The following is a 22,004-nucleotide window of genomic DNA, read 5'->3' on the forward strand; positions in this document are numbered from 1 at the left end:
TGGCTTCTAGTGTCTCCATCCAATGCAAAGTATGATGCAAGTTCAAGCAATCATGAAGTATGCTGCAAGTTAGAAAAAGGTGCACCAAGACTTTCAACAAGGAGATTTGGTGCAAGCTCGAATTCCAAACTCACAAAAACAGAGGAAGGATCTGAGATGGGGGATTAAAAGGTTTTTTTTTTCTTTCTCAATAATTCAGGAAATTGAACAAGTTGCTTACAGATTGCTGCATCACCATCAGTCAAGACACACCTAATTTTATCCATTGAAGCCCTGCAAAGGAGAGAACAAGCAACCTTGCGTTCCATTGCTTTTTCATCACAACTTAATTGGGATCAGTATTATCACCTCAATCAGTCTTTCAAAACAGAACCATCATTCGAGATTCTCAGCATATTCCGTAGGTGCTGCTATGTTACTACAGTAGAAAATGCCTTAAACCCATCAAACATAGTAGGATGTCCACGAGATTCAACAAGCCTATCCTAACTTCAATCTTAAGAACAGGGTTGCTTTTAGTTTTGGAGTTGATGCCATTAGAATAGAAGGGTCAAGGACAAACGTGAAAAGAAAGTTTAGCATAAGCATTTCTATTGTGCCATTATAATACCAAGTCGTGGTATAAAATAAGATAAATGAAGAAAGGAAAAAAGTGCACTAGAAGGTATTTTAGATTTTATAAATGAGTTTCTTAAAATTATTATTTGTTGACATTTTCAGAAGGATTTCTTAAGTTATTTTTTGTTGTGATTTTTACAAAAAATTTGTGGTATATAGTGTCATTGTTAAGAAAGTCCTACATAATTTTATTCCTTTTCAATCTCTCCGGAAAATAAGAACTACAAGTATTTTTATTTGTTGGCTACAAACAAAAAGTAATGGCAGGACATTAGGAATAAATCTCATAGAGAGATACATAATAAGGCTTTGTTACATAGGTGTTTAGTTCACAAAAATGAAGGATATAATAGGTTTTTCACTCTCACTTATGTAAACACTAAGATACAAAGAAAATATACCAACAAAGCTTTATCATAGGGTAGACTGTAACAGATATTTTGTGTCTTTGTATGCGTCTTTGTTTCCTACATATAAGTGCTCAAAATATGATCATTGTGGAGCAAACTCTATCTTTGTTGTAATTCTTCATAATGTAATATTTGAGCATACATGTTTTTGTTTCTTTTATATAGAAGTTGTATTTCTTTTTTTAACTTGTGTTGACGAAAATGGAAATAATATGCAATATATAACATCACAAATTATATTTGATTTCTTTTTTTAGCATCATGTGGTAAGTGTTTTTATTAATTAAGATATTTTTTTTTCTATATATTTGACTAATAGACAAGATCATCTTGTTGGATGTTATGTATATAGAGGAACTCACTTGTTAAGGGATTGTAATAAAAGAAATATAACTTTATTCCATTTTGAATAGATTATCGAGAGGGTCTAGCCATTATAATTGGACCTTTTATAATAATAGTTGTTATCTAAATAAGGTTACTAATAAATGTATATCTGCATATTTGGATTAATTGAGTGTAGGTATGGATAATACTCAACTTTTTAAATTCAGTACGAAAATGGGAGCGAGGATATTTGGTAATGAAGAGAAGAAGATGTGTGCATTTTTAACATTGAATTCTTGTTATGTAAAAAAATCTATTTAGTAAATATTTGGACATGTAAAAATATGTTAGATCAAAGTTCAAATGACCATTTTGTTTGATTTTGATTGTGTGCTTAAAAAATAAAGTGCAAAACATGTCTTTCCCGTTAGACGCAAGTACTTTCTTTAGCCTAATATATGCAAGTGACTTGCTTATGTTCTTCGTCTGATAAGCCTTGAACATTTATAGTACATATAAAAGATTTATAAAAACTTATTCTTTTTATGGAGAAAATGTTTGACTATTCATCCATCTCAATAAGATCTCGCAATGATATGTCTACATCAAGATTGTAAGAGGGTCTGTGCAGGTGATGAAGGTCTCAAGAAATCCTAATCCCTCCGATATGATTATGAAGGTTTTGACGGGCAACAAGTTCTTTCATTGCTTGGATTTGATCAAACTGACTGGATATTAAGATTAAGCCTGTAATGAGCTTAGTGGTAGATAACAACTCTTGCTTAGAAGGTTTGTGCTGAACTAAGATGGAGATTTATGAAGAATTGCTTAGATTGTTTAGTGTTAATTTGCACCAAATGATCTTAGTAGATCGTCATGTGTGTCAGTTATAACAATTTTTGTTTTATAAATAGGATCTTGTACCTTCAGTAGAAATCAAATGAGAGTTAAAACGTTAAAGTTGTATTATGAGTGAGAGTTAACTTATAAAGAAATTGTTAAGTTGTAATATCTATCTTATAATGAATTTTTGTGTGGAAATATGTTGAAGTTCATTAATACTTCGATTGAACCATGTTAAGTTTATGTATGTGATTTTCTTTTCTTCCTTTTTTTACTGTTTACCTTATATCTTTTAGCACTTGTGGATTTATTTGTTTTTTTTTTTGTGAATTAATACTCATTTCCTAACATTATATGTTATTAATTTGTAATTAATTTTGAAAGGAGAGTTTACGAAAATGATCTTTAAAAAAAAACTTTTTACCCAAGCATATGTTCTATTGAAATTGCATATTTGACGACACTTTATCAAATATGGCTCTTAACAAACTTGCTTGATAGTGCATATACTAAGTATAAACTTCTTCTCTTCCCATCTAATAGATGAAGTTTTGCAAAAACAGTTCTTAAAATTAAAAAAAAAACAACTCAATCATCCTTATTATCTATTTGACCTATTTTTACAAAATATATTTTATCACTTAACGACAAAAAAATAAATCACGAACGGAAATCTTAATTTAGATTTAATATAAATTGTTAATAAAAATGATGATAGATAAATAATTAGTTTTTTATTAATTTATAGTAAACAACAACAATTGTAATACTAATTATTTCTATTATATTATATTAATAAGCTATTCCTTTAAGTTAAATATTTAATACACACACACACATATATATATATATATATATAAAGTAATTTATTATTTAATTTACATATGCATAATATATATATATATATATATATATATATATATATATATATATATATATATATATATACCAAAGGATAAACATTTTGAACGACATACATAATGAATTGTTTAAAAAATAATATTTTATTAAATTAAAAAATCAAACATTTATTTCATTAATAAATACAAAAAAATTAGATATTATGTATATCATACACACTTTCATAATTAGACATTTATTTTAATTTTTTTAATAATTTTTTGTTACAAAGTATTCAACGGATCAATAATTTATTTATTTTATTTCATAATGTTTAAGTCCAGTACCATTGAACAAGAAACCGTAGGTACACTTATTTCAATTTAGTTTCTTTAATTAACAAAAATATATAATTTATAGATTCTCATACGTTTCCACACACACATATATATATATATATATATATGTAATTTTATTTATTTCATATCTATTATCAAATTATTAAAAATAATAAAAATAAGTGTATAAGAATATGCTGATTAAAAAAAAAAGTGTATAAAAATATAATGTTACCTGCAAAACAAACACTAAAAGATTTTTTTAGGGGGAATAATTATACTAACCAATGTCTTTATAATATTTTTCAATAAAAGATTAACAAAAAAATCATAAAAACACTTAATATTTTTAATTATTAATATATTTAAAAGAATATTTACTGCTTTTTAATCCAACTGGTAGAAGGAGCAAAGGCTAGGATGGAATCTGGGCCATTCAGTGCTTTGACTGCAACTCATTATCTTTGACTGATGAGATCTTTGTCTATGTCACAACCCTATGCATCATACAGATTTATCATTGCATCAATAATAAGAACAAACCTGTGTTGTATATGTTAATTTTTTAAATTTAATTGCTAAATATTAATTTCACATTATCATAATTATTTATGTTAAATTTTATAAAATTATAGTTTAAGGTATTTTTAAATATTTAATATAAGTTGATACACATATATATATATATTAATTTGTATTAATTTATAATAACAAAATAAATTAAAAATGATTTTTTAGAAGAGTGGTAAAATGAGGTGGATATCAATGACATGCTGGAAAAAAATTACTTGTAAAATTATTACATACACCTAAACTAAGAATATTCTTAAACAACCGATTAAGGATATGTTTTGATAAATTTTTATCTAAGTCAGGGAGAAAATTAAAAAAATAGAATAATTTATTTTATAAATTAAAATTAATTGATAGAAACTACCTTATATATTTATTTCATATTTTTAAATTGTAGAAAATATATTTAACTTATAGAATTTCATTCACTTTTTTCTCTCCTAAAAGGTATTTATGCACAATGCACTAAAAAATATTATTAAATAAAAAATAATTTTGGATAAAAATAATAATTAATTAATATATTGATATCTAATTTAAAAAAATAATATTAGTATATAAAATAATTTATATTATTAATATAATTTTTAAATTAGTATCTAGTTAACAACTATAAAATTGGTAACTAAACCTTAGTAACTAATTAGATACCAATTTAAAAACTATTTATTAATATTAAAAATTATTTTAAATATTAATAATTTTTTTAGTAATTAAAATAATATCTAATTTACTCATTAAGTAATTATTTTGTAATCTATATAATTAGTTTTTATTTAATATTTTTATAGTATAAATATATTAAAACTCTCTTTATTTTGTTGTGAACAGGTATTTGGGACAAAATGGTCCTCTAATTCGGGTAAGAAAACCATAGTTTATGCTCTACATATTATAGGGTTATCCTTAACAAGTTTAAGATTCTACATAGCTTTTGAATTCACACAAGAATAATGCTACACATCATGGTCCCTCAAGTGTGAGTAATAGCTTTTTTTAGTAACTCACACAAGAATAATGATCCTCCTTTTGTCCTAAATTTAGTGGAGATTCTTACATGGAATCTAATGAAAAAGCTATTTCGGGAGAATTTTTAAGAAATTTTGTGCAAACCAAGGCAATCATCTACCAATACTTGTGAAATTTCGCCCTACTTTCTGCAATTTTATTCTGAGTCCGTATTGCACTGAAAAAACCCACACAAGTACTTTTATATGTTGTTTGTACCCATGTAAGGAGGCGCGTCTATAAACAAATCACAAAAAGAAGATACAGGGAACAAAAGTCAGGACGTTTTGTTTTCGGAAAACCAGTTTTGTTCACTCTCGGTCTGGGACTTACTACGCCTTACTCCTTGGGTGTTTTGGTATGAAATTTTTACTAGACGTTCCTCACTGTGTCTATTAGGTTTTGGCTGAGATTTAAGGCCCAGATTCGTCCCACAAGATTGACAATAAATTTTTAATTGATCACTGCCAGGGCTGAAAGGAAGGTTCGTTTGTGTGTGAAATTGTTTGATTTTTTCGTGGGTGACTACTCATCCATTTGACCCGAGGAGTAAGGCGTAGTAAGTCCCAGAATGAGAGTGAACAAAACTGGTTTTCCGAAAACAAAACTTCCTGGCTTTTCTTCACCGTATCTTCTTTTTGTGATTCGTTTATGGACGTGCCTCCTTACCTGGGTGCAAACAACATATGAAAGTACTTGTGCAAATTTTTTCAGCGCAATACGAACGCAGAATAAAAATTGCAGAAAGTAAGGCGAAATTTCACAAGTTTTGGTAGAGGATAACCTTGGTTTGCGTGAAAATTTATGAAAAATTCTCCCAAATTAGTTTTTTCCTGAAATTCCACGTAAGAATCTTCACTGAATTCGGGACAAAACGCGAAAAATTTAAGGTCAAACGGATGAGTATTCACCCATGAAAAAAATCAAACAGTTTCACACACAAACGAACCTTCCTTTCAGCCCTGACAATAACCAATAAAAAGTTTCCTGCCAGTCTTGTGGGATGAATCTGGGGCTTAAATGTCACCCAAAACTCAATAGACACAATGACGAACGTCTGGTAAAAATTTCGGACCAAAACACCCTAGAAGTAAGACGTAGTAAGTCCCAGACCGAGAGTGAACAAAACATGAATTCCGAAATCAAAACATCCTGACTTATCTTCCCTGTGTCTTCTTTTTGTGATTCATTTATGGACGTGCCTCCTTACGTGATGGAGATCAAGATCAAGAAGAGGTAGAGGCCGTAGATCAAGATTAAGAGGAGGTAGAGGCCGAAGTTGAAGAGGCTCAAGAAGACATTAGCCTACCTCAAAGGCTTACAAGGAGCAAGTTTAAAGAATTAGGAAGTAGTGGTAGAATGTTTTCTCTTTTTATAGTGTCTTTTGTAGAATGTTTAAATATATAGTTTTTAGGAAGGTTCTTAGAGGGAAACATTAGATACCTCTTTTGTAAAGCATCTTTAGGCTTTAGTTTAGAATTTTCTAGAAGGTGACTCTTCATGACTCACTATAGGCGTTAGAAGTGAGTGAACGGGGACTTTTGGTTAGCTTGTAGTGCAAGATTTGTAGCCTCATGACCGGCCCTTGCTCCTATAAAAGGAGGGCTTAGGTCCTTCAAATAATAGAATTGATTTTTGAAGTAATGAAACTCTCCCAAATTGGTGATTGAGTGAGTGAGAACTTGCCTTCTCCTCTTCCTAGTCTCATCTTGAGTGCCTTGGTTCCTCAAGTGGCGGCAATTCACACTTATCTTGGAGCATTCACACTTCAAGTGGCGTGTTCATCAACCAAGTTCTTCAACCACATAAGTCTTCTCTCTTTTCCATCTATTTCTTTCATCTCCATGTCCATATGAACTCCTAAAACATGTCTTAGGTCCTTTCTATTCGGTGTTTTAGCTTACTTTTATGTTTTGTTCGGTTCATCTTCTTCTTGGCTGAATATAATCGATTCATCTTCCTTCTTCCTTGCTTTTGCTCGGTGCATTTCATTTGTGAAGCATTTTAATCGGTTCATTTGAATTCTTAAGCAATTTAATCGGTTCATTTGAATTCTTAAGCATTTTAATCGGTTCAATTGGCAAGAAATGGACTTTCATATGAGTTTTGGAGTGTTGGCTCAAGTTTTGGTGAGTTCTTGAAACATAGAACATTGATCCAATTATAGAAAAGTGCCTATTACCTTTCCAACTCAAGTTGATTCCATAAAATGTCAAAGAATCATCTATATCTTGTTATTGGAATCATATCATGTGGTATCTAGAGTTTAGGTTTATTCTTGTTTTTGTTTTGAGTTGTTTGTAGGCTCTTTAATTCAAGAACTCAATATTCTTGTTGTTTCCTTTCTGTTTTTAGGTTATTTTTTGAGTTTTCTTGCTGTTTTCTTTTTTATATTACATTGTGTTTGTGTCATTTTAATTTTTGAATCCTTATAAGTTTTGTCATAGTCTTGTTTTTCCAAGAATGTCATCAATTCTTTGTAGTCTTTTTGTTGTAATTTTTGTTTCTTGATTTTGTGTTAAGAACAGTTTTATGTGTTTGTTTCTTGATCCTTTGGTGCATTTTCTTTTTAGTATTGAGTTCATACTTGTATTTTAGATCTATACAAGTTCTTACACATCATTTCTATTATGTCTTTGCTAGTTCTTAATTCTGTTTTTCATTTCTGTTAGGATTCCTCTGTTTTCCTGCAAATGTGCTGACTGTTTCGCCTTATTGCAACTGATTTACTTACTGGAAATTTCTGAAATTCTGGATTTGTGTTCGTCAAAGTGTTGTAGAAAAGTAGAAAAAAAGAAGTACTTCAAAATTCAAGGTACAAAACAAATGATAAATAAAATACAAACAGTGTGTAATTCTGCCGAAAAAAATACGGTAATCTGGCAGTGATTTTAGAAAATTTATCACAATTAATTGGATTACTGTTTTTGAGTAATTCCAGTGCCATTGTTATGCTAATATCTTTAACTTTCTGTGGTTACAATTTCATATTCCAGTTCGCTTTATATCTTTCCAGATAAATCTGTAAACATTACTCACAGTTTGCATAAAAATATTTTCTAGTAGTTCTGTTTTTGTTTTCTTCATCTACTCTAGTACTTTTCTCTAGGTCTCTTTTGTGTGCCTTCTTTTTCATTGAGTACCTTATTTTTTTGCTTGTCTTTTATTCACTAATCTTTGAGTTTGTCATATATATTGTATTCCTTTTGTTCTAGCCTTTTCTTGTTTATACCTTTTCTTGTTTGTCTTTCATTGATTCTTTGGTTTTAGGGTGTTTAGCTTTGAGATTGTGTGCTATTGCTTTGACATCTTTCATTTGAGGTTACTAAAGGCCTCAAGATCAGATTGGTAAAAGGAAGTATTCTTTCTTTGGAGTGTTTTGAGTGACTCCTATCTTCGGCATTTTGCTCTAATTGATTGTTGCTAACTTTGTTTTCTTAACATTGTTTGTTCTTGTGTTTGCTGTTTTTTTTCTTTTCTAAATGGATACCTATTCAAGTGCTGAATCTTCAAAGCCATGCTCTACTCATAGAGCTTATGATCTTAATGAATTGAAAGAAGCAAGGAAGGCTCTTGCTCAAAAGGATGAAGAATTGCAAAGATTAGAAGCACGTTTGGCTAAGATTGAATTGCAACAAGAAGGAGTTGTCCATTCTTTGCATGAGAGGCAACCTTCTCCTAGACATTCTTCAAAAGGTTCTGCATCTGCTCACGGCTCTAGAGATGATCATAGACGAAGGAGGCATCATCATCATTCCAATGAAAGACACCATCACTGTGACCAAAGATCTCACCAAGAGTCCAAGCCTCAAGTTCCTTTTCTCAAAGTTCCTAGTTTTAATGGGGATAGTGATCCAAATGTATATCTAGATTGGGAGGCTAAATGTGAACAAATCTTTATCACCTATGAGGTTGAGGAGGACCAAAAGGTGAAGATAGCCACCCTAGAATTTGTTGATTATGCCATGAAATGGTGGCATAGTTATGTAACAGACATTTGCTATAACAAGAGACCTCCCGTGGTCTCTTGGAACAATTTGGTTGAGTGTATGCACTTTAGGTTTGTACCACCACACTTTAGGAAAGACCTCATGTTGAAGCTCCAACGGTTTCAACAAGGCATGCTAAGTGTGGATGCATATTTCAAGGAATTGGAAACACTTTTGCTTAAGGTTAATTTGAGAAAGAGTGAGGAAGCCTTGATAGCTAGGTTTGTAAGTGGTCTAAGGATGAATATTCAAGATGTTGTTGAGTTTCAAGAGTATTCATCTTTGGGATCTTTGGTTCATCTTGCAATGAAGGTTGAGGCCCAAATTGCTAAAAGAAATGCTTTTAAAAATTCTTCCAATGATGGTTACTACAACAACTCTTGGAAAAATAGAAAATCTTTTTCCAAAAACCCTTCTAAAGAGTCTTCTTTCAAACCTAAGGAATCTAGGCCTTCGACTTCTACTCCTAAATCTCCAATCAAATCGTCTAGTAAGAAATGCTTTAAGTGTATGTGTTATGGTCACATTGCGGCTAATTGTCCTTCTAAAAGGAATATGTTTGGGCATAATGGCATTGTAGTTAGTGAGCATGATTCAGATTCACCTAAGCATTCTTCACATTCTAGATCGTCTAGTGAGCATGAGAGTGAGAGTCCACTTGAAGGAGATTTGTTGGTTGTGAGAAGACTTCTTGGACAAGTTTTACAACCTTTTGATGAAAGTCAAAGAGAAAATATTTTTCATACAAGATGTCTTATTCAAAACAACATTTGTTCTTTAATAGTGGATGGAGGTAGTTGTGCTAATGTGGCTAGTACAAGAGTAGTAGATAAGCTTGGATTGCCTACTATCTCTCATACAAAGCCCTACAAGTTGCAATGGCTAAGTGAAGTAGGCGAAATCATTGTGAATAAGCAAGTCCTCATTCATTTCTCTATTGGAAAATACAAGGATGAGGTATTATGTGATGTTGTGCCCATGGAAGCAACACATGTTCTTTTGGGAAGGCCTTGGCAATATGATAGAAAAGTTTTTCATGATGGCTTTACCAATAAACTCTCTTTTGATTTCCATGGTCACAAGGTCATTTTGAAATCTCCCTCTCCAAGAGGAGTCCATGAGGACCAAATTCTTATGAAGAAAAAGAGGGAGAATGAAAAAGAAAAGAGTCATAAGCCTACACTTTTTATTTCTAGGCATGAGGTCCAAAGGGATATAGTGGCTCACAATCCTATCTTCTTAGCTATTCCTAGACCTCTTAAGTTAGAACCACTTGTAGATAGTCCTCATTGTTTGGATAATTTTGTAAAGGAGTTTCATGATGTGTTTCAAGATCCTCCAAAAGGCCTTCCACCTTTGAGAGGGATTGAGCACCAAATTGATTTAATTCCGGGATCTTCTTTACCCAATCGTCCGGCCTATAGGACAAATCCAAGTGAGACTAGGGAAAATCGCCAACAAATTGAGGAATTAATTGCTAAAGGTTGGGTTCTAGATAGCATGAGACCTTGTGCTATGCCTATTATCCTTGTCCCTAAGAAAGATGGCACATGGAGGATGTGTTCGGATTGTAGGGCTATAAATAACATTACAATTAAGTATAGGCATCCCATACCTAGGCTTGATGATTTGTTGGATGAATTGCATGGTTCCAAAATTTTTACAAAGATTGATCTTAAAAGCGGCTACAATCAAATCCGTATAAAACCGGGTGATGAATGGAAGACGGCCTTTAAGACCAACTTTGGTTTGTATGAGTGGTTGGTTATGCCATTTGGCTTAACTAATGCTCCAAGTACTTTCATGCGCCTCATGCATCATGTTTTAAGACCATTCTTTGGCAAGTTTGTTGTTGTTTATTTTGATGATATCCTCATTTATAGCTTGTCTTTGTGTGACCATAGGATGCATGTTAGACAAGTCTTGGAAACCCTTAGGAAAGAACATTTGTATGCTAACCTTGCTAAATGTATGTTTGTACTTGATCATATAGAATTCCTAGGGTTTGTTGTGAGTAAACAAGGGGTGCATGAAGATCAATCTAAGGTAGTGGCCATTCAAAATTGGCCAACACCTACCAATGTGAATGATGTCCAAAGTTTCCACGGTCTTGCTTCTTTTTATAGAAGATTTGTACCCAACTTCAGTACCATAGCTGCACCTCTCAATGATATAGTAAAAAAGGATGTGGTTTTTAAGTGGGGAGAAACATAACAAAAAGCTTTTGATGTTTTAAAAGAAAAATTGACTAATGCTCCCATCTTAGCCCTTCCTAATTTTGCTAAAACATTTGAGATTGAATGTTATGCTTCAAGTATAGGCATTGGGGCTGTTCTCCTTCAAGAGGGCCACCCTATAGCTTATTTTAGTGAGAAATTGAAAGGAAGTCATCTCAACTATTCCACTTATAATAAGGAATTATATGCACTTGTTAGAGCTTTGTTTACTTGGCAACATTATCTTTTTCCTAAAGAGTTTGTGATTCATAGTGATCATGAATCTCTTAAATATTTGAAAAGCCAAAACAAAATTAACAAGAGGCATGCTAAGTGGATGGAATTCCTTGAGCAATTTCCTTATGTGATCAAACATAAGCAAGACAAAAATAATGTTGTGGCCGATGCACTTTCTAGACGCTATGCCTTGCTCAATCTTTTGGGTTCTCAATTTCTTGGCTTTGATCACATTAAGGATCTTTATCATAATGACTTTGATTTTTCTCTTATCTATCAAGAGTGTATCAAAGGAGGACAAAAAGATTTTTTTATACAAGATGACTTTCTTTTTAAAGGAAAACGTCTTTGTGTTCCTCAAAGCTCCATTAGATTATCTCTTGTTAGAGAAGCACATGAGGGAAGATTAATGGGTCATTTTGGGGTTGCAAAAACTTTGGATGTGTTACATGAACATTTCTTTTGGCCTCATATGCATAAACATGTTCATAGTTTGTGTGAAAAATGCATAGCTTGCCGTAAAGCTAAATCTAGATTGCATCCCCATGGTTTATATACTCCTCTTCCTATCCCTTCAATGCCTTGGGTTGACATTTCTATGGATTTCATCTTAGGATTACCCAAGACATCAAAGGGAAAGGATTCCATTTTTGTGGTTGTGGATCGTTTTTCAAAGATGGCTCACTTTATTCCTTGCTATAAAGTGGATGATGCATGTCATATTGCAAACCTCTTCTTTCAAGAAGTGGTTCGTTTACATGGTATTCCTAGAACTATTGTGTCCGATAGAGATTCCAAGTTCTTGAGTCACTTTTGGAAGACCTTGTGGGGTAAGCTTGGTACTAAACTTTTATTTTCTACCACTTGTCACCCACAAACCGATGGTCAAACCGAAGTGGTAAATAGAACTTTGGGACAAATGCTGAGATGCTTTATTTCCGGGAATCCTAGAGTTTGGGAGAATTTACTACCACATGTTGAATTTGCTTATAATCGTGTAGTAAATTCTACCACCTCACATTCTCTTTTTGAGGTTGTCTATGGGTTTAATCCCTTAACACCTCTTGACCTTTTTCCTATTCCCATACTTGATGATGTCTTGTGCAAAGATGGGGATGAAAAGGCTTCTTTTTTGAAAAATTTGCATAAAGACATCAATTTGAGAATTGAGAAGAAGGTTGGCAAGTATGCTGAACTTGCCAACAAAAGGAGAAAAGCATTGTTATTTGATGAAGGTGATTGGGTTTGGCTTCATTTGAGGAAAGATCGTTTTCCTACTCAAAGGAAGTCCAAACTAATGCCTCGTGGTGATGGACCTTTCCAAGTCCTAACGAGGATTAATGTAAATGCTTATGAGTTAAATATGCCTGATACATACTTTGGTAGTCATACATTTAATATCAGTGATCTAACTCCTTTTTCTGTAGGTCTCTAGAATTCGTGGTCGAATTCTCTCCAACTCGGGGAGTATGATGAGGATCAAGATCAAGAAGAGGTAGAGGCCGAAGATCAAGATCAAGAGGAGGTAGAGGCCGAAGTTGAAGAGGTTCAAGAAGACATTAGCCTACCTCAAAGGCTTACAAGGAGCAAGTTTTAAGAATTAGGAAGTAGTGGTAGAATGTTTTCTCTTTTTATAGTGTCTTTTGTAGAATGTTTAAATATATAGTTTTTAGGAAGGTGCTTAGAGGGAAACATTAGATACCTCTTTTGTAAAGCATCTTTAGGCTTTAGTTTAGAATTTTCTAGAAGGTGACTCTTCATGACTCACTATAGGCGTTAGAAGTGAGTGAAATGGGACTTTTGGTTAGCTTGTAGTGCAAGCTTTGTAGCCTCATGACCGACCCTTGCTCCTATAAAAGGAGGGCTTAGGTCCTTCAAATAATAGAATTGATTTTTGAAGTAATGAAACTCTCCCAAATTGGTGATTGAGTGAGTGAGAACTTGCCTTCTCCTCTTCCTAGTCTCATCTTGAGTGCCTTGGTTCCTCAAGTGGCGGCAATTCACACTTATCTTGGAGCATTCACACTTCAAGTGGCGTGTTCAGCAACCAAGTTCTTCAACCACATAAGTCTTCTCTCTTTTCCATCTATTTCTTTCATCTCCATGTCCATATGAACTCCTAAAACATGTCTTAGGTCCTTTCTATTCGGTGTTTTAGCTTACTTTTATGTTTTGTTCGGTTCATCTTCTTCTTTGCTGAATATAATCGATTCATCTTCCTTCTTCCTTGCTTTTGCTCGGTGCATTTCATTTGTGAAGCATTTTAATCGGTTCATTTGAATTCTTAAGCAATTTAATCGGTTCATTTGAATTCTTAAGCAATTTAATCGGTTCATTTGAATTCTTAAGCATTTTAATCGGTTCAATTGGCAAGAAATGGACTTCCATATGAGTTTTGGAGTGTTGGCTCAAGTTTTGGTGAGTTCTTGAATCATAGAACATTGATCCAATTCCAGAAAAGTGCCTATTACCTTTCCAACTCAAGTTGATTCCATAAAATGTCAAAGAATCATTTATATCTTGTTATTTTTATCATATCACGTGGGTGCAAACAACCTATGAAAGTACTTGTGTGAATTTTTTCAGCGCAATACGGGCGCAAAATAAAAATTGCATAAAGTAGGGCGAAATTTCACAAGTTTTGGTAGAGATAGCCTTGGTTTGCGCATATATTTCTGATAAATTCTCCCAAAATTGTTTCTTTTTGAAATTCCACGTAAGAATCTCTACTGAATTCCGAACATAACGCGACAAATTTTAGGTCAAACGGATGAGTGTTCACCAACGAAAAAAATCAAACAGTTTCACACACAAACGGACTTTCCTTTTAGCAAAAACTCAATAGACACAGTGACGAAGATCTGATAAAAATTTCAGACCAAAACACCCAAGCATTAAGGCGTAGTATGTCCCAGACCGAGATTGAACAAAACTGGTTTTCGGAAAACAAACTGTCCTGGCTTTTCTTCATCGTATCTTCTTTTTGTTATTCGTTTATAGACGTGCTTCCTTACTTGGGTGCAAACAACATATGAAAGTACTTGTGTGAATTTTTGGAGCAAAATACTGACGCCGAATAAAATTGGAGAAAGTAGGGCAAAATTTCACAAGTTTTCGTAGTGGATAGCCTTGGTTTGCATGAAAATTTATGAAAAATTCTCCCGAAATAATTTTTTCCTAAAATTCCACGTCAGAATCTCTACTGAATTCAGGACAAAACGTGACAAATTTCAGGCTAAACGGATGAGTATTCACCCCTGAAAAAAATCAAACAGTTTCACACACAAACGAACTTTCCTTTCAGCCCTGGGAGTGATCAATAAACAGTTTATTTCCAGTCTTGTGGGACGAATTTGGGGCTCAAATCTAACCTAAAACTCAATAGACATAGTGAGAAACGTCTGCTAAAAATTTCAGACCAAAACACCGAAGGACTAAGGCGTGGTAAGTCCTAGACCGAGAGTGAACAAAACTGATTTTCCAAAAGCAAAACGTCATGGCTTTTATTCCCATATCTTCTTTTTGTGATACGTTTATGGACGTGCCTCCCTACCTGGGTTCAAACAACATATGAAAGTACTTGTATGAATTTTTTCAGCGCAATACGGACGCAGAATAAAAATTGCAAAAAGTAGGGCGAAATCTCACAAGTTTTGGTAGAGGATATCCTTGGTTTGCGCGAAAATTTATGAAAATTATCCCAAAATAGTTTTTTCCTAAAATTCCACATAAAAATCTCAACTGAATTTTGGACAAAACGCAACAAATTTCAGGTCAAACGGATGTGTATTCACCCACGAAAAAAATCAAACAGTTTCACATACAAACGAACCTTAGTTGAACCCTCATAGAGATCAATAAAAAGTTTATTGCCATTCCTGTGGAACGAATCTAGGGCTCAAATTTCATCCAAAACTCAATAGACACAGATACAAACGTCTAGAAAAAATTTCAGACCAAAACACCCAAAGATTTAGGCGTAGTAAGTCTCAGACCGAGATTAAACGAAGCTGGTTTTCCGAAAACAAAACGTCTTTGCTTTTCTTCCCCGATTCTTCTTTTTGTATTTTGTTTATGGACATGCCTCCTTTCCTGGGTGCGAACAACATATGAAAGTACTTGTGTGAATTTTTTAAGCGCAATACGGACGCATAATAAAAAGTTCAAAAAGTAGGGCAAAATTTCACAAATTTTGGTAATGGACTTGGTTTGAACGAAAATTTCAGAAAAATTCTCTCGAAATAGTTTTTTCCCTCAAATTCCACGTCAGAATCTCTACTGAATTCAGAACAAAACGTGACAAATTTGAGGCTAAACGGATGAGTATTCACCCACGAAAAAAATCAAACAGTTTCACACACAAACGAACTTTCTTTTCAGCCCTTGCAGTGATGAATAAAAAGTTTATTGCTAGTCTTGTGGGTCGAATTTGGTGCTCAAATCTCACCCAAAACTCAATAGACACAGTGACGAACGTCTGGTAAAAATTTCAGACAAAAACACCGATGGACTTAGGCGTGGTAAGTCCCAGACCGAGAGTGAACAAAACTGATTTTCCAAAAGCAAAACGTCATGGCTTTTATTACCGTATCTTCTTTTTGTGATACGTTTATGGAAGTGCCTCCTTACCTGGGTTCAAACACCATATGAAAGTACTAGTGTGAATTTTTTCAGCGCAATACGGATGCAGAATAAAAATTGTAAATAGTAGGGCGAAATTTCGCACGTTTTGGTAGAGGATAGACTTGGTTTGCGCGAAAATTTCTGAAAAATTCTCCCGAAATAGTTTTTTCCTAAAATTACACATAAGAATCTCCACTGAATTTGGGACAACACGTGACAAATTTCTGGCTAAACAGATAAGTATTCACCCACGAAAAAAATCAAACAGTTTCACACACAAACAAACTTTCCTTTCAGCCCTGGCAGTGATCAATAAAATGTTTATTGGCAGTCTTGTGGGACGAATCTGGGGCTCAAGTTTCTTCCAAAACTCAATAGACAAAGTGACGAACGTCTAGTAAAAATTTCAGACCAACCACCCATGGAGTAAGGCGTACTAAGTCCCATTCCGAGAATGAACAAAACTGGTTTTCCGAGAACAAAACGTCCTGGCTTTTCTTCCCCGTATCTTCTTTTTGTGTTTTGTTTATGGACGTGCCTCCTTTCATTGGTGCGAACAACATATAAAAGTACTTGTGAGAATTTTTTCAGCGCAATACGGACGCAGAATAAAAATTGCAGAAAGTAGGGCAAAATTTCACAAATTTTGGTAAAAGATAGCCATGGTTTGCGTGAAAATTTATGAAAAATTCTTCCCAAATAGTTTTTTCCTAAAATTCCACGTAAGAATCTCCACTGAATTCAGGAAAAAATGTGACAAATTTCAGGCTAAATGAATGAGTAATCACCCGCGAAAAAAATCAAACAGTTTCACACACAAACGAACTTTCCTTTCAGCCCTGGCAGTGATCAATAAAAAGTTTATTGCCAGTCTTGTGGGTTGAATCTGGGCTCAAATCTCAGCAAAAACACAATAGACACAGTGACAAAGATCTAGTAAAAATTTCAAACCAAAACACCCAAGGAGTAAGGCGTACTAACTCCCAAACCGAGAGTGAACAAAACTAGTTTTCCGAAAACAAAACGTTCTGGTTTTTCTTCCCCGTATCTTATTTTTGTGATTCGTTTATGGACGTGCCTCCTTACCTTGGTGCAAACAACATATGAAAGTACTTGTGTGAATTTTTTGAGCGCAATACTGACGCAGAATAAAAATTGCAGAAAGTAGGGCGAAATTTAACAAGTTTTCGTAATGGATAGCCTTGGTTTGCATGAAAATTAATGAAAAATTCTCCAAAAATAGTTTTTTCCTGAAATTCCACGTCAGAATCTCCACTGAATTTAGGACAAAACGTGACAAATTTTAGGCTAAACGGATGAGTATTCACCCACGAAAAAAATCAAACAGTTTCACACACAAACAAACTTTCCTTTCAACCCTGGGAGTGATCAATAAAAAATTTATTGCCAGTTTTGTGGGACGAATTTGGGGCTCAAATCTTACCAAAACACAATAGACACAGTGATGAATGTCTGGTAAAAATTTCAGACAAAAACACCGAAGGACTAAGGCGTGGTAAGTCCGAGACCGAGAGTGAACAAAACTGATTTTCCAAAAAACTAAACGTCATGGCTTTTATTCCCGTATCTTCTTTTTGTGATACGTTTATGGATGTGCCTCCTTACCTGGGTTCAAACAACATATGAAAATACTTGTGTGAAATTTTTCAGCGCAATACGGACGCAAAATAAAAATTGCAGAAAGTAGGGCGAAATTTTGCAAGTTTTGGTAGAGGATAGACTTGGTTTGCACGAAAATTTCTGCCAAAATAGTTTTTTCCTGAAATTACATGTAAGAATCTACACTAAATTCGGGACAAAACGTGACAAAATTGAGGGTAAACGGATGAGTATTCACCCACGAAAAAAATCAAGCAGTTTCACACACAAACGAACTTTCCTTTCAGCCGTGGCAGTGATCAATAAAAAGTGTATTGGCAGTCTTGTGGGACGAATCGTGGGCTCAAATTTCATCCAAAACTCAATAGACACAGTGACGAACGTCTGGTAAAAATTTTAGACCAAAACACCCAAGGAGTAAGGCGTACTAAGTCCCAGTCCGAGAATGAACAAAACTGGTTTTCTGAAAACAAAACGTCTTGGCTTTTCTTCCCCATATCTTCTTTTTGTGTTTCGTTTATGGACGTGCCACCTTTCATGGGTGCGAACAACATATGAATGTACTTGTGTGAATTTTTTTAGCGCAATACGGACGCAAAATAAAATTGCAGAAAGTAGGGCAAAATTTCACAAATTTTGGTAAAGGATAGCTTGGTTTGCGCAAAAATTTGTGAAAAATTCTCCCGAAATAGTTTTTTCCTGAAATTCCACATAAGAATCTCCACTAAATTCAGGAGAAAATGTGACAAATTTCAGGCTAAACGAATGAGTAATCACCCGTGAAAAAAATCAAACAGTTTCACACACAAACGAACTTTCCTTTCACCCCTGGCAGTGATCAATAAAAAGTTTATTGGCAGTCTTGTGGTTCGAATCTGGGCTCAAATCTCAGCAAAAACTCAATAGAGACAGTGCCGAAGATCTAGTAAAAATTTCAGACCAAAACACCCAAGGAGTAAGGTGTACTAAGTCCCTGACCGAGAGTGAACAAAACTGGTTTTTCAAAAAGAAAACGTTCTGGTTTTTCTTCCCCGTATCTTCTTTTTGTGATTTGTTTATGGACGTGCCTCCTTATCTTGGTGCAAACAACATACGAAAGTACTTGATAGAAGTTTTTCAGCGCAATAAGAACGCAAAATAAAAATTGGAGAAAGTAGAGTTAAATTTTACAAGTTTTGGTAGAAGATTGCCTTGTTTTGCACGAAAATTTATGAAAAATTCTCCTGAAATAGTTTTTTCCTGAAATTCCACGTAAGAATCTCCACTGAATTCGGGACAAAACGCGACAAATTTCATGTCAAACGGATGAGTATTCACCCAAGAAAAAAATCGAACAGTTTCACACACAAACGAACCTTCCTTTCGGTCCTGGCAGTGATCAATAAAAAGATAATTGCCAGTCTTGTGGGACGAATCTGGGGCTTAAATGTCACCCAAAACTCAATAGACACAGTGACGAACGTCTGGTAAAAATTTCAGACGAAAACACCCTAGAAGTAAGGTGTAGAAAGTCCCAGGCCGAGAGTGAACAAAACATGAATTCCTAAATCAAAACGTCCTGACTTATCTTCCCCGTGTCTTCTTTTTGTGATTCATTTATGAACGTGCGTCCTTACGTGGGTGCAAACAACCTATACTTGTGTGAATTTTTTCAGCGCAATATGGGCCCAGAATAAAAATTGCATAAAGTAGGGCGAAATTTCACAAGTTTTGGTAGGGATAGCCTTGGTTTGCGCATAAATTTCTGATAAATTCTCCCAAAATTGTTTTTTCCTGAAATTCCACGTAAGAATCTTCACTGAATTCCGGACATAACGCGACAAATTTTAGGTCAAACGGATGAGTATTCACCAACGAAAAAAATCAAACAGTTTCACACACAAACAGACTTTCCTTTCAGCCTTGACAGTGATCAATAAAAAGTGTATTGCCAGTCTTGTGGGTCGAATCTAGGGCTCAAATCACAGCAAAAACTCAATAGACACAGTGACGAAGATCTGATAATAATTTCAGACCAAAACACCCAAGGATTAAGGTGTAGTAAGTCCCAGACCGATATTCAAGAAAACTGATTTTCTGAAAACAAAACGTCTTGGCTTTCCTTCCCCGATTCTTCTTTTTGTGTTTCGTTTAAAGACGTGCCTCCTTTCCTGGGTGCGAACAACATATGAAAGTACTTATGTGAATTTTTTAAGCGCAATACGGACGCAGAATAAAAAGTCCAAAAAGTAGGGCAAAATTTCACAAGTTTTGGTAATGGACTTGGTTTGAACGAAAATTTCAGAAAAATTCTCTCGAAATAGTTTTTTTCCTCAAATTCCACGTCAGAATCTCTACTGAATTCAGAACAAAACGTGACAAATTTGAGGCTAAACGGATGAGTATTCACCCACGAAAAAAATCAAACAGTTTCACACACAAACGAACTTTCTTTTCAGCCCTTGCAGTGATGAATAAAAAGTTTATTGCTAGTCTTGTGGGTCGAATTTGGTGCTCAAATCTCACCCAAAACTCAATAGACACAGTGACGAACGTCTGGTAAAAATTTCAGACAAAAGCACCGAAAGACTAAGGCGTGGTAAGTCCCAGACCGAGAGTGAAAAAAACTGATTTTCCAAAAACAAAACGTCATGGCTTTTATTCCTGTATCTTCTTTTTGTGATACGTTTATGGACGTGCCGCCTTACGTGGGTTCAAACAACATATGAAAGTACTTGTGTGAATTTTTTCAGCGCAATACGGACGCAGAATAAAAATTGCAGAAAGTAGGGCGAAATTTTGCAAGTTTTGGTAGAGGATAGACTTGGTTTGCGCGAAAATTTCTGAAAAATTCTCCCGAATTAGTTTTTCCTGAAATTACACGTAAGAATCTCCACTGAATTCGGGACAAAATGTGACAATTTCAGGCTAAAGGATGAGTATTCACCTACGAAAAAAATCAAACAGTTTCACATACAAACGAACCTTACTTTACGGCCTGACAGTGATCAATAAAAAGTTTATTGGCAGTCTTGTGGGACGAATATGGGGCTCAAATTTCTTCCAAAACTCAATAGATACAGTGACGAACGTCTGGTTAAAATTTCAGACCAAAACACCCAAGGAGTAAGGTGTACTAAGTCCCAGTCCGAGAATGAACAAAACTGGTTTTCCGAAAACAAAACGTCTTGGCTTTTCTTCCCCGTATCTTCTTGTGTTTCGTTTATGGACGTGCCTCCTTTCATGGGTGCGAACAACATATGAAAGTACTTGTGTGAATTTTTTCAGCGCAATACGGGCGCAGAATAAAAATTGCAGAGAGTAGGGCAACACTTCACAAGTTTTGGTAAATGATAGCCTTGGTTTGCGCGAAAATTTATGAAAAATTCTCCCGAAATAGTTTTTTTTCTGAAATTTTACTTTAGAATCTCCACTGAATTTAGGAAAAAATGTGACAAATTTCAGGCTAAACGAATGAGTAATCACCCACAAAAAAAATCAAACAGTTTCACACAAACGAACTTTCCTTTCAGACCTGGCATTGATCAATAAAAACTTTATTGCCAGTCTTGTGGGTTGAATCTGGGGCTCAAATCTTAGCAAAAACTCAATAGACATAGTGACGAAGATCAAGTAAAAATTTCAGACCAAAACACCCAAGGAGTAAGGAGATTGCCTTGTTTTGCACGAAAATTTATGAAATATTCTCCTAAAATAGTGTTTTCCTGATATTCCATGTAAGAATGTCCATTGAATTCGGGACAAAACGCGACAAAATTCAGGTCAAAGCGATGATTATTCACCCACGAAAAAAATCGAACAGTTTCACACACAAACGAAACTTCCTTTCGGTCCTGACAATAATCAATAAAAAGATAATTGCCAGTCTTGTGGGACGAATTTGGGCTTAAATCTCACCCAAAACTCAATAGACACAATGACGAACGTCTGGTAAAAATTTCAGACCAAAACACCCAAGGACTAAGGCGTGGTAAGACCCACACCGAGAGTGAATACCACAGATTTTCCCGAAACAAAACGTTCTGGGTTTTCTTCCCCGTATATTCTTTTTTTGATCTGTTTATGGACATGCCTCCTTACATGGATGAAAACAACATATGAAATTACTTGTGTGAATTTTTTTCAGCGCAATACTGACGTAGAATAAAAATTGCAAAATGTAGGGCGATATTTCACAAGTTTTGGTAGAGGATATCCTTGGTTTGCGTGAAAATTTATGAAAATTCTCCCAAAATAGTTTTTTCCTAAAATTCCACATAAAAATCTCCATAGAATTGGGGACAAAACGCAACAAATTTCAGGTTAAACGGATGTGTATTCACCCACGAAAAAAATCAAAGTATTTCACACACAAACGAACCT

This window comes from Phaseolus vulgaris, chromosome 10 (assembly GCF_000499845.2).
Source record: "Phaseolus vulgaris cultivar G19833 chromosome 10, P. vulgaris v2.0, whole genome shotgun sequence".
NCBI classification, from domain to species: Eukaryota; Viridiplantae; Streptophyta; class Magnoliopsida; order Fabales; family Fabaceae; genus Phaseolus; species Phaseolus vulgaris.